At 35.0% G+C, this 13,590-nt stretch overlaps 1 protein-coding gene across 5 annotated transcripts in view; it reads left to right on the top strand.

Moving 5' to 3' along the window:
• The window catches only part of NOVA1 (NOVA alternative splicing regulator 1), a 148,740-nt gene that overhangs the window by 43,215 nt on the left and 91,935 nt on the right, over positions 1 to 13,590 (top strand). The window contains exon 1 of one of the 5 annotated variants that reach the window (XM_070273925.1): positions 4,644 to 4,745. The exons of the other annotated variants lie outside the window; for them this stretch is intronic. The gene's annotated coding sequence lies outside the window, so the exon portion shown is untranslated. Of the gene's footprint in view, positions 1 to 4,643; positions 4,746 to 13,590 lie in introns of those variants that run through there. 5 annotated transcript variants of the gene reach the window in all.

The raw sequence follows: 13,590 nt of genomic DNA, 5'->3' as shown, positions 1-13,590 counted from the left end.
CTTTACTCATCTCAAGAAAATGTCATAACTTTCTGCACACTTCAGAAAATCAGTTTTATCTGACTTTAATCTGGTAACGTGAGTTTAGCCTGACTAGTTTGAATTTTAACCTCATAGCCCAATTTAAAGCTCAACTCTCCACTGCTACTCAGTGCCACTTCAGCTTTTCTAGCAGATTGGAGTGTGGGAAGGGTTGAACCTCGTCATTCTGCTGGCTCCAGGAAGTGGAGACTGACGTGCTCTTTCATTTATATTCCTGTTTCTCCTCCTGGAGGCCGATGTCTGGAGGAGAGAGATGGAGAGGGAAAAGGCTCTCCTGCATAAGTAGCGTCTGTCCTTGTTCCCTTTTTGCTGTTTCTCTGCCTAACACTGATAGACCTCATGCCTTCTACGAGGAAAGAGACAAATACTAGCTCTCTGATGCGACACAAACATTTTTTAGGGGGTGAGATATTTTTGGAGTGTCACACCATCCAGTTGTGGCTTGTCTTTTTCTACTCTTTCTGAATTTCTGCCTCTCCCCTCTACCCACAGCCTCTGACTGCTGGGATCGCCATTGTCAGGAGGCTCAAGTCCAGCTACTTTCACAGTCGGGACACTCTTTGCTATTACAAATACCTAGTGACTCCAGTTCTCTCTACCCTGTTTTCCGACTCGGAGTCTTTTCTCCCCTCTCCTCAAGTAGGCATGGGGAGGGGGAGTGGGCATGGCATGGTAAGCAAGTCTGAGCACAAGAAGTCCAGCTGAGAGCTGAGATACCAGTCTTCCCTTCTTGCCAGTCTTTTGGACCCACTCTTGCTTGATTTGGACCCTTGTCAGCAGCACTGTCCAACTGCATTGAGTCAGTGACGCAAACTCTGATGATTGAATCACTCAAGATGTGGCAGGCGTGGGCAGCTCTGAGATGAAGAGGGGCTGAGGGAGGTAAAAATGTTTCAGCTATGGAGGAGTAGTTGCTTAGGCTGTCTTCTGAGTGTGAAAGCCTTGATTGATGATTCCTTTTCTCAGTCTTGGGTTCTAATTGCCAATCCCTGGGCATTGAGAAAAGTCCCACCTGATATTCTGTTATGTAAATTTTGCCGTAGTCTTCCTAGTACTTCCATTCTTGCTGGCGGCCATCATTTCTACCACAACAGCTGGTGTTCCTTTTTGAAACATTAAACAGGTTATTATCACTCCCGCTCAAAATACTGAGTGGCTTTCTCTAACAGTTAAACAAAAAAATCCAAAGTTCTTAATATGGCCTGCAAGGCCCAACATGATCTGACCCCAGGTTAAAATTTTGATCACTTGTTCCTGTCTCAGGGCTTTGCCCTTACCGTTCCATCTGTCTGCACTATTCTTACCCCAGATCGTCTGTGGATTCGTGTCATTTGATTCTTCATTCAGATATTATTCCTAACTATATATTCTATATATTCCCGTTATTGTCATCCCACTTGAACCATCCACACCCCTAGTTCATTTCCATGCTGCTGCTAGAGTGATTTTTGTAAAATACTTCTCAAAATGCCACCCTTTGGAATAAAATATTCCCAAATTCCTTAACCTAATTGGGCCTGTGCCTCTTGTCCTTCTCCTCGCTGACCCCTATGTGTACTCTGTAGTCTCCTCAGACCCTCTCGTGGCAGTACTCTGAATGCTTAATAAGCTTCTCTTTTACTTCTGTGTCTTTACTTAAAGCCTATACGCTTTGTTCTTACTGCTCATTGCTAAAATAATATATCTTCATGGTGTGTCAATATGTAAAATATAAGTCGTGTCATGAGCAGACTCTGGAAATGTTCTTTACATTTGAAATAATTGGGAACCAACTATATAGTTTCATTGTATGCTATTATTTCATATATATTAGCAAACCTTCCATTTCTTCACTGAGTATCTTATTACATGGTAAGAGTTCATTTGTCTTTTTTTTGATAAGTATTTAAAAGTTACCACAATCTTGAAGAGCACCATAAACACTATTTGGTAATACCGTTCATAATGCTGTGAATTCATTTTAAAGGTAAGGCTAATTTACATGTTGTAATCAAGGATTCTTTTTAAAGGATGTGTCTGTATGAATGTTTATTGTGTTTTTACCTTCAGAAAACTAAACTGAAAGGAGTAGGGCAAATGATTTATGAAAGTAAAAGTATTACCTACATAACCTTGTCAGAAAATGTGATCCTTTCGTAGATTCTTCAAATTTAGATTTTTTGTTTGTTATTGTGTGAGTGAAAGGAGAGACTGATAAAGGAAATGAAATTATTTTATATAAATGATTGAAGCCAAATGTTTTCCATATCTGAACTACAGTGTCATAGAAGGGCTTTTTGGGAAATGTAGATTCTAGGACTACATAGCAGTGATCCAAAACTTGTATTTAGCATTTCTGTATCTAAGGTAATGCAGAAATGTGCAGCCTTTAATGTTGCAAGGCACAGCTAAATAAAAGTAGTATTATGAAGTTAAGCAGCAGTAAACAAGATGGGACCCAAAAGAAGTTTTAGTTGTTTGAGATATCTCTTTTGAACAATTATTACTGTTACTGCTAGGTCAGTTATTATACCGTGAGCTTTATGTGAGTGATTTCATTTAGTCATGGAACCTCCCTGTGTCTGTCACTCATTTTACATAAGAAGAAAGAACTCCTCAGAGTTAGACATTTAATTTAAAAGATCACCGTTGCTTATTCAGTTGGGTGCCTTCGCATCACTTATCAGTAGTTCCTTAAACTTTGAGGGGGAAGTCACAGTGCCTTTTGAGAACCTGATAAAAGCTTATGGTGCATTTCCCCAAGAAAAATGCACTTATGGATCCATATAACATGTCTTTATTTTAGTTTGCAATTTTGCAGAATTCCCAGGTTCCCCAAATCCCGTACATGGACCCTAGATTTGGAATTCCTGATCTGTCTTCTTTTAATAAAGAGACTGAGAAACTACTTTTTTCTTCCTCTACCACTCTAGTCACTTAAAGGAAATGATATTTATTCACACTATGCCTATTCTAGAAAGAATTTTAAAAAACTGTAAGGAAATTTGTCAGCTGTCTCCAACTCCAGTGAGTGTCTGCTAAAATAAATAAATTCTGTTATGGCAAGTGAGACTGAGAAGAGTTTGATGGATGGGACACTTTCTAATGGTCAGACTTGTTGGACTTTGCTTCAGAGCACTCTGAACCTGTTTCAGGAACCTAAACGTGATACAGTAGTCCCTCCTTATGCATGGTTTCACTTTCTGCAGTTTCAGTTACCCAGGATCAGCTGTGGTCTGAAAATATTAAATAGAAAATTCCAGAAATAAACAATTCATAAGTTTGAAATTGCACGCCGTTCTGAGTAGCATGATGAAGTCTCACACTGTCCTGCTTCATCCCACTGGGGACGTGAATCCTTTGTGCAGCATATCCTTGCTATATACAGGTCACACATAGCCCTCTTGGTTATCAGATTGACCGTCCCTGTGTGGCAGTGCTTGTGTTCAAGTAATCCTTATTTTACTTAATTATGGCCCCAACTCGCAAGAGGAGTGATGCTGGCAATTTGGATATGCCAGAGAGAAGCCATAAAGTGCTTCCTTTAAGTGAAAAGTACTTAGTATATACAGGGTCCAGCACTTTCTGGGGTTTCAGGCATCTGGTGGGGATCTTGAAATGTATCCCTCGGTGATAAGGGAGGACCACTGTGTTCTGAAATGATGTAAACAGTTACCTCTTCAAAGTAGTATAAACATAGTAGCTGTGCCTAGAGAGAGCTTAGAAAGATAGTACCTTCCAACCTAGTGATTCAGTGATATTTCTCAGAATAATTTTTGAATTTTATTTTCTGATTCCTTCAAAGATAAATCATGTAGAAGGGGTGTTGTTGTAGTAAAAATAGGGTGTGGTAATAATTTTCTGTATTAATGACCTAAAGTTATCGTACACTTGGTTAACTCATTGTTCACATGGTATGGGGATGAAGATTGTGTTTAGATTCTAACTCCACTGTGGCGTGATAAAATGAGATCACTTTTAAAGCTCCGTTATTTGAAAAATAATTTAACCCTTGCTAGTTGTTAAGGACTAGTTATTTCATAAAATTGATTTTTTTCAGTATAAAGAATTTCAGAATGATTTTCCTTGCATTTCTTTTTAGATAGTTTCATGTTATTTATGCTTCAATTCTGATATCTTACCTATTTTGTTTTGTTTTTTCTCCCTTGAATTGTCATCTGAAACAAAAGCATTAAATTAGCTGAACAGCATGAAGAATCTTACTGTGTACGTTTGCCTGCTTTTAGGTAAATTACTATAGAAATAATGTTATAAATCAGTATACGATGTTTGGATTTAATTTTTAATATATATGTTTTAACATTGATTTATAGTTCTGTCATGAATTGAATAACTGTATTTCTATTTTTTCCTTCAATCATTCTTAACATTCAATTTTTAAATGAATGGTAGCCCATCTGTGTGGGGCTCTTGTGACCGAATGATGTATTCTGTCTTGCTGTGGCAGTTTTCAGACAGCCACTTTTGTTGTTAAATATTTTCATTTTCTATAGTACTTTTCATCCCTGTATATATGTACAGGAGTCACTTCACCCACCACCGAATTGCAGCCACTTCTGAGGTGGAACGCAGCAACTGTTTAACAGCGCACTTTCCCCTAGGTGCTGACAGCTGCAGAAGAAATTGTACATGGTCCTGTACAGAAGGTATTTCTCCACTGTGCCATCTGCAGAGTGAAACTGACTAGGAGTACTACATAGACTGTAAGTTTCTTGTGTACCTGCCCTAGACTGGAAAACCCAATAAGAGAGAATAACAAATAACTGGGAAGCATCATTTAAAAATATATTGAGGTCAGTTAAATTTAGTGCTGCTCTCCCTGGCTCTAAATTTTATTTTAAGGTCATCTAATTTGTGATTGGTACTGAATTGAATAACAAACAAATGGATGCACTCCTTGGAAATTATTTTACTCTAAAAGTAAATGAAACTAAAATGCTTTTATAAGTACTTCACTTTTAATGAAACTTAACAGAATCAATTTGTTTTTAAATATTTTCAAGTAGCCAAACCAATATTATGCAAGATTTTAAAGCTGTGTTCTTAAAATAGCAAATCAACTTATAATTCAATAGGAACATCCTAATTAGCTTTGCTTGCAGTGTTTTATGCCTTAGACTTCATACTTTCACTCTTTTGGTGAAAGTTTTGCAACAAAGCCAGTTTATGATGAACATAGTTTTGACTCTTTGTTTCAGAAACATTGAGTTTGAATTTTTTTTTAACATATTGAAACAAAGCACGGGAGAGAAGAAACAGTAAATATTTGAACTTCCACTTAATGTATTTTAGTTTCCCTCTCCCACTTATTTTTTTTCCCCTTTGTAAAAGCACTTTTACAAGAGTGCTGTCTTTAGTGGTTATAGTTGGGCATGTTTATGCCTTACAGGATATGACAATAACATTAGAAACTGCTGTGTCTATTGTTACACAATATGATATGGATTGTTATATTTCATTGTTTTGCTTCTTTAGTCAGTAGTATGACTTATTAGTTATCTAATTGGTTTAGAAAATTTTTATGCATCTGTAGACATTATTATGGCAAGGAATTCGGGTCTGTTAGTCTTCAGAGAGTCTCAGTCGTATGAAATATAGTGTCGTTTGTTTTAGGTGACTTTATGTGTCATAAGTTGAATGATATTTGTGTACATCTCTATACCTATAGATTCTCAATGAAAGCAGATAAAAGCCTCTCTGGGCCAGTTTACTTACTTGTAAAATGAGGTGGGTAGAAGAAATTTTTTAGAGACCCCTTTTTTAAAAGTGTTTTCTATTCAACTCAGGGGTAGAACTCTGTGTATTCAGAATTATACTTTACATTGTGTAACCAAGATATTTTAGTGCAAATGATTTTCTTGTAGAGTATTATATGTGTTAATTAAATCCCTAGTGATAGTATTTTAGAGTCAAAAGAGGAGGTCTGATTTCCTATGAAGATTTTTAGCTCTCTCTAATTTTGTAGTGGAGTTACTCCCACTGCTTTGAAATTTTTTTTTAGAATACCATCCAGTTCTCAATATCCTATTCATAGAATCATCAGGTAAATTAGAAAAAAAACACGCTTTATTAATGTTTGGAGCAGAATGCAGTTAAATATTACCAAAAAACTGATTCTTAATAAGACTTTCCCCCTTATCTGCATAGACTTAAGACTTCATTTAGTAGTCAAGGCCCTAAAGAAGTGAACATTAATATTTTAAAGAATACGGTTTAGATATAATATAATGTACTTATGTATCTCTAGCAAAAGAGTTTTGTCAATATATATGAAATATTTGATTTGCTATAATTGATTCTTTTGCATTTTCTACAAATAGTGTGAAGTAAGTATTGCTTAATCCCATTCATCTTATTGCCTGAAGTAATCATCTTTGACAGAATAGTCCATATGTTTTATATATTATCTTAATGTTTTGATGAAAAGGTACAAACTATACCTATTATACATATTGCAGTATGTATTTTTCAATTACACAGGATATTTCGTTGTTATATATTAGACCTCCTGTCGATAATGTAGGCTTAACAACTTACTAGATTCCGTTTTTAACCACATGAATCTTAGACTTTAATATACTCCCAGAGTATGTTATTTGGAAAGGGGAATTAGATGGAAACTTTCATTTTTGTTGAATATATTTGTGTATTATTTGAATTTAATAAACATGTACTACTTGTGTAATCCAAAATAAAGGAAAATGGTATTTAAGTTAAATTGTATATTTGGAACATTGTTTATTTAGATATTCTCATTGCATAAAGTTTCTTATAGGCACCTAGTATCTCTGTTTGATTGATTGTTTTCCATGGGAGGGCCCTTCATCTTATTCTGAAGGACTAGACTTGTGTTCAGGATTATTATTAAATTTATATTCACGTAATAATTTTAGAATTCAGAAATAAATACTAGATCAAGAGTAATTAATCTTAATTAAACTGTTATTTTTTCATCCTCCTCATAATTTTCTATTTGAAATAGGAAAAGTGACGCAAATACATAGATAATATGAATTTTTAAATACTTAATGATATGCACTTAGACTTCTAGCAGTAATGTTCTGGCAACGTCTAGCTTTTAATTGGAGGCTTTAAAAAGAAATATTAGGACCAGCTGCAGAAATAATAAAATAGGTGAGAAAATAAGAACATATAAGGAAGTATACTTTGAGCGCAGATTTTGTTTAATTTAAACTAATTTTAAAAACATACATTTTTAAATAGAGTTTCAATCCATATTTTTAAAATCTCAGATACCCCTCTCAGTTTTACAAAATACATACTCCATATTTTAAATTAGGGACATATTTTTATATTTATCCCAAATGGATTTTTAAAAAATTATTTGTCTTATCAAATTTTTCTGAATGAGTTCTTGTGATGTGATAGGCAGATGAAAAAGTTTCAGATGTTTTATTGTGAATAGTGGGGAGATGGTTTTGCAATTTACCATTAGGTAGACAGTTCTTTTTATACCAAATGGTTTATATTTGAGTTACTTCATTTAATATTCAGACATTATTTTCTATCATCTGAAATATAAGTTATATTCTTAGAACAATATATGCAGTTTGAATTTATATATTTTAGAAATAAATATGAAAAGATTGTGTCCCCAGATAACCTCAGGCAAATATATGGAGATAAAATACTCATATAATTACCTCAGTCTTTGCTACTCTTATTTTATAAATTAACTAATTCCTGTCTATTTTTATGAATTCGGCAGATATTTCTCAATATAAATTGAATTAGTTGAAAATTTTAAATGTATAAATTTGTGTAAAGGACTGTTGATGCCACAAATCATTTTTATCTTTAATACTGAATTAACAAGCATTATTACTTAAAAAATTTCCTTTAACTCTGAAATTTCTATGTGTTGTGGGTAAAATGTGCGTGTGTGTGTGTGTGTGTGTGTATCATCTTCCTAATATATTTTCTGAAGCATGGTCTGGAATCCGGGCTGCCACTTTGTAGCTATTTAATCAAGTGTAAATTGCTTAACTACTTTAAGGGTTTTTTAATCTGTTAATTGGGAATCATTACACCTACCTCACAGGGTTGTTGTGAGGAAAGAACAATAAAACATATGTGAAAGAGTGCTTAGCATATACTAACCATGCAGTATATGAAAAATAAGTGTTACTAAAACCTTTCAGTGGCCCCCATTGTCCTGATGATAAAATGAAAACGCCTTGTCTAGGCGCGTGATCTGACTCCTCCTTATGTTGTCAGTTTCATTTCTTTCCTTGCAAACTGCATGCATTGATTGACTGATACTGAACTTTTGCAGGTCCCGGAATATGTCAGTCTTTCTTTGGGCCTTTGTCTGCCGGCAGCATTCTTTCCAACCGCTCACGTCCTCCCTTGTCCTTAGGCTGCCATCCTCTGTGTAACTCAGCCTCATCCCTCAGGCCTACTTTAGATTTCTCCTTAACTAAGGTGTTTCTTACTCTGTCTTCATCCCTTAGGCTTTTGTTAGATGACCCTTCTATGGGATCCTGTAGGCTTTGCTCATCCCCGTTATGGCGGTTATCTCCTGTAATGTAACTGACTGCCTTTACACTTGTCCGTTTCCTCTGTAAATTCATAGAGAGTGGAGTCTGCCTTTAAGTTCTTTTTCCCAGTACTTTTAAGAGTTCTGAAACTCAGGAAATGAGTGTACATTTTATAAATACATGTAAGTTCTCCCTAAACAAATTCATAACATATATAAGATTGGTAGTCCTTTAAAAAAATAGCCTTAATTCTTCTATATTTACGGAATAGATTTCAGACTCCACAATAATCATATCAAAATTATGGCCTCATAATCAGACTACTTTGCCCACCATTTACCACTCTTCATGTGTTTATTAAAACAGATGGATTCACTAGGGTGCAAGCAGAAAGTTGTTTTATTCTTTCCTGTCACTGTACCTAAAATTTCATTTTGGATATTATTTTTTTCTGCCCCTTGATAAACGCTGTTCAGGTGTCTTTAAACTCCTTCTCTGCCCTTCTCTTCTTCCTCTTCCTCTTGTTCTGCTCTCTTGTTCTTTCATTTTCTCTTTCATTCCTTCATTCCTCACTCCCTGACATTTCAAAATAGGCTTAATTTTCAGGTAGTTAGAAAAACAGGCTAAGAGATTAAAATTCCAAACTCTCGTCCACTGTGAAGTTTCTCCCTTACATCAGCCTTGCCCAAAGCCAGCTTGAAAAGCTGAGTGGGGCGGGGGAACAGGACGCGTCGGCCAGGAAGCAGACTTTTGTATTAGTTTCTTTTGCCTTATTTTTTCTCCCTGCTCACTGCGTTGCTCCTAGGTCTTCCAAAGCTTTGGGGTTAGATATAGAGAAGAACTAATTCATAGTAAAGGTATGTTGGAAATCTAAATGGATTCTTTCTCTTGCTTTTCTGGGTTTGTCAAAGACGCCCTCTGTCTAGGGATAACCCACTTGTAATTCCTTGATACACTTGATATTTCTTTGCTTTTCTTTTTTTGACTACCCTCCTAGTCTCTGACTCTCTGGTCTACCTACAACCTCTTTCTTCTGGGGTTATCTTGTTCCTTTTGTAGTCCTGTGGGTAGAGTTCCTTTAAAAATGGCTCAGCGCTAGTTCCTGTCCCAGGGCTCCTTAACTGTCCAACGGGAAAATAATATAATTCTTTACTCCACAAACTCTAGAATGGAACTATTGGCCATATCTAAGGTAGTAGTCCAGACTGGGAACATCTTGCCCTGTTGCCTTTAGATTTGTTTTCAGGCCTGAGTCCAATTCCTGTACCATTCCTTAAGTGCCCTGTGTGCTAAAGGACATAGGCCAAACTCTGAGTGAATCACTGTTGTATTTCTTCCTTAATCCATAAGCTCCCTTCCTCCAAAATGTGCTTATATTTTTTGATGTGAATGATAGATTAAAGGTTGCCTGAGCAGTTTTTGGCCACAGTCTTTCCAAATGTTGCAGAGATGATCTGTCACCTCAGTTCTAATATGTGGAACCTATTGTTCTCAGCTTTGGGTCCTTAGCTGAAACCAGGAAAAGAGGAAATTTCCCATTTTAATACCGTGTTATACCACCTGCACCAAGACCATGATAATCAGCTTGCATTTCTGTGAATTTCTGTGAATGTTCATTTCTATATTTCTGTGCCTTGTTTAGGCTTTTCTGTGTCTGGAATGTCTTTCTACCTTTTTCTCCTGGTGGAATCCTACGCAGTCTTTGATGATGCCCATTTAGGTGAAGTCTTTATTGGTCTTGGCAGTTAGAACAAATACTCCTCTCTGCTGTGTTCTATGTTCTCACTAATACTTTGTTTAAAGTGTTACTGTACTACCTATAAATATGTCTATCTCCCTGACTAGATTGTGAGCCTTTTTAAGACAGCCACTGATGGATCTGTTGGTGAACCCCTTACTGCCTAGTCTCTGTTATATGTTTAGTACATTATTTGCTGAATTAATGAATCTCTTATGAACACTGAGATTAAAGTTTATAAAATTATTGTTGAGTAATTAATACTCCTATTCTTACTTATTTCCATCCTTATTTCAAAAAATATTAGGGGGCAAGAATTAGTTTTTACACCTAATTCATAAAGGTCATTTTTCGTTTTAGTTCTGTTTTGGCCCAGTTGATTTTCTTCCATTTCTTCTGCATTTCTTTATGTTTCTTCCTTGTTTTATTCCAGTTGGTGTAGTAAACTATGATAAGTAAGAATAACCAGGTGTTTCAAGCAGGTTCAGATTTAAAGTAAAAAACAAACAAACAAAAAATCACATTTATCTTTTCATTATAGGATTTTCTTTTTTTTGACTTCTTTCAAGTTTCAGATTGTATCACTAAATATGGTCAGAAATGTGAAAAAGCAAGCTATTGATCACCAAGAACTTTGGTTATGAGAGGAAAGTATTCCCATAATAGAAAATTAAATTCAAGTTATATTTGTTGGGAATAAAATGCTGCTTCAATCAGATTTTATTCTATTGTTATTTTAAGTGATTACTATAAATAAGTTGCCTTAAACAATTTGGAATGAAGCTTTGAATTTCTTCCATTCCTTAACAGAATAATTTAATGCAGTCATTATTGCTGAAAGTTAGCCAAAAGTAGGATTCTTTAATATGTATAGTCAAGCAAATATATAAGAAATAGATAATTAAGAAATCAAAATGGCATTGTAAATAGAGATATTTGAAAAATTCCTTTTATTTTAAAACTTGTTTTTTGGGAGGCCAGCCCCGTGGCCGAGTGGTTAAGTTCGCGCGCTCCGCATCCGGCAACCCAGGGTTCGAATCCTGGGCGTGGACATGGCACCGCTCGTTAGGCCATGCTGAGACGGTGTCCCACATGCCACAACTAGAAGGACCCACAACTAAAATACACACCTATGTGCCGGGGCGGGGAAGGGGGTGCGAATCAAAAATAAAGATTGGCAACAGTTGTTAGCTCAGGTGCCAATCTTTAAAAAAAAAATAAAATTGAGAAAAAATAAAACTTATTTTTTCTTGAAAGTGTTAAATGAGTATAGATAGTATACTAAGGAAGTAAAATAGAAAAAGTAGTTTCTCTTCACATTAGATCATTAAAGTTTGAGAGAAGATAAATCAATTTGCAATAAAATATTCCAGTAATTTTTTGCTTCTTATTTCCACACTGCTGTTAAATATGGACTATGTCATATAAAGTTTAAAGAGAGAAAGATTTTTACTTTATTTACTAACTTTCACCAATATAACTGGTGATATTTTAATATTGAATTTATGGTAATTTCATCCATTAGCACTTACTAGCATAGGGATCTTGGTGCACTGACTTTCTGCCCTTTGTGTTAGGTGAAAAGGTAAACATGGTGTATCTCAGGATCAATTGAATTTCAAGCAGTACAGATGCCAGGAATCGTAATATATATGGCTACTTGTATGCACTCATATTTCTTAGACCAAAAGACTTTTGTATCTGTGTTTTCCTAAGAAGGAAGAAACTGTAACATATGGCCAAGTGATTTTCAGTTTTAGGTGTCAAGAAACACTGCCTATTCCTGTTAGTTTACCCACTCCCCAAATAGTGTAGTAATTAAACATTCTATTTACCTTACAAAATTAGTGAAATTAATTATTCTTATATTTTTCACTTAATTTAAGGTGCATATTGCTATATGATAGAAGTTTGATATTAGGAAGAAGAAAATTCTGTTTTTCTAAGTTTTTGTGAGCATACTTGCAAAAACTAAAACCCAGGAGAATTTTTAGGAAGCATCGTATAGGTATAGCTACCAGTTATCCAAATAGGAAAATTAATGCTTAAAAGTATAATTTTTCAAAATATACCTTCTGAAATGTACTCCTCTTTTAAATATTTGTTATTCTTTTTTTTTTTCCTTTTATGTGGCTTTTTGTTTTTCAATTGTGATATTATATAGGACTTTAATTTAGAAACTTTCTTTTAGTGGGTCAAGTAAAATGTTAAAAATTAAGTAGTAATGAACTCTAAAATTCATCAGAAACCTAGTTCTTTATTTTAGACGTAATCCTAGATAGTGCTCCTGTGCAAAATACCTTGCTCATATTACAGATATAAGTGCAAATAATAATGAAATTGACTATCAATTGATAATTCTTTTTTATGCTTCTCTCTGAAATTCTAACTCCACATTTTCCCACTGTGCTACAGGTTACGACAGATTCACCATGTCTGAAGCCAAACCAAATATTTAGTTCTCCATTCTCATTCTGCCTCCCAACCTCGATCATTCTTGCTATGGCTTCATCATCTAGCTTGTGATGCAGGGTCAAGATACTACTGCTCTTTCCTCTGCTCTATTTATTTCTAGATCCTAATTATTTTGCTTTTAAGATGTATCTTGAATCAGTATGCTTCATTCTATATCCATGGATAAGACTCTCGTTCATTACTTATTGCTTGCCAAGATTTGTGTAGTAGTTTGGGAACCATACATTATTCACCTTTACCCTGTCTGTGGAAAATATTGTCAGTAAATCCTTTCTAAGTTAACTCAATTGACTTTTAGGTAGTTGATTCCTGGTATTTAAGTCCTAAAAATATTGGCTGGATTGGTAAAACACAGAGCAATGCCACATTTAAAATTAAGTGCAAATTATTCTAGCTAGATGATACTACTATTAGTGTAACACTACCAGGAAAGTGCCTTAAATGAATTCTGAATAATAATCTATTAAGAAGACTTGGCTTGATACTAATTATGTGAAAACAAATTTTCCTGACAATATGCTAGTATATGCACTGGTTTGTAGGCTCTTGCTATAACTTATTCACTGAGTTCAGTGTTTTTCCGTTTGATCCCATTTTTAAAATATGGTTCCATGCTGTTTTGAGAAAGTAATTTTAGCAGATGACATCTAATTGGTTAGTTCTCTTTTTACAATAGTCCCTTTCTAGCTCTTTTAGAGATGCATTATACAAATGGCAACCAAGTTCCTTTTGAAATGTTGTGACAGTCTTCAACCCAACTACCAGTCCCACTGCAGATCTGATTTGTCCTTGTAAGAGGATGCAGTGGCCTCCTCAGAAGAGTAATTCTGCTGT

The sequence above is a fragment of the Equus caballus genome, chromosome 1, assembly GCF_041296265.1.
Source record: "Equus caballus isolate H_3958 breed thoroughbred chromosome 1, TB-T2T, whole genome shotgun sequence".
In the NCBI taxonomy this organism is placed as follows: Eukaryota; Metazoa; Chordata; class Mammalia; order Perissodactyla; family Equidae; genus Equus; species Equus caballus.
The sequence above is the reverse complement of the archived record's forward strand: the minus strand, read 5'-3'. Positions and strand labels throughout refer to the sequence as shown.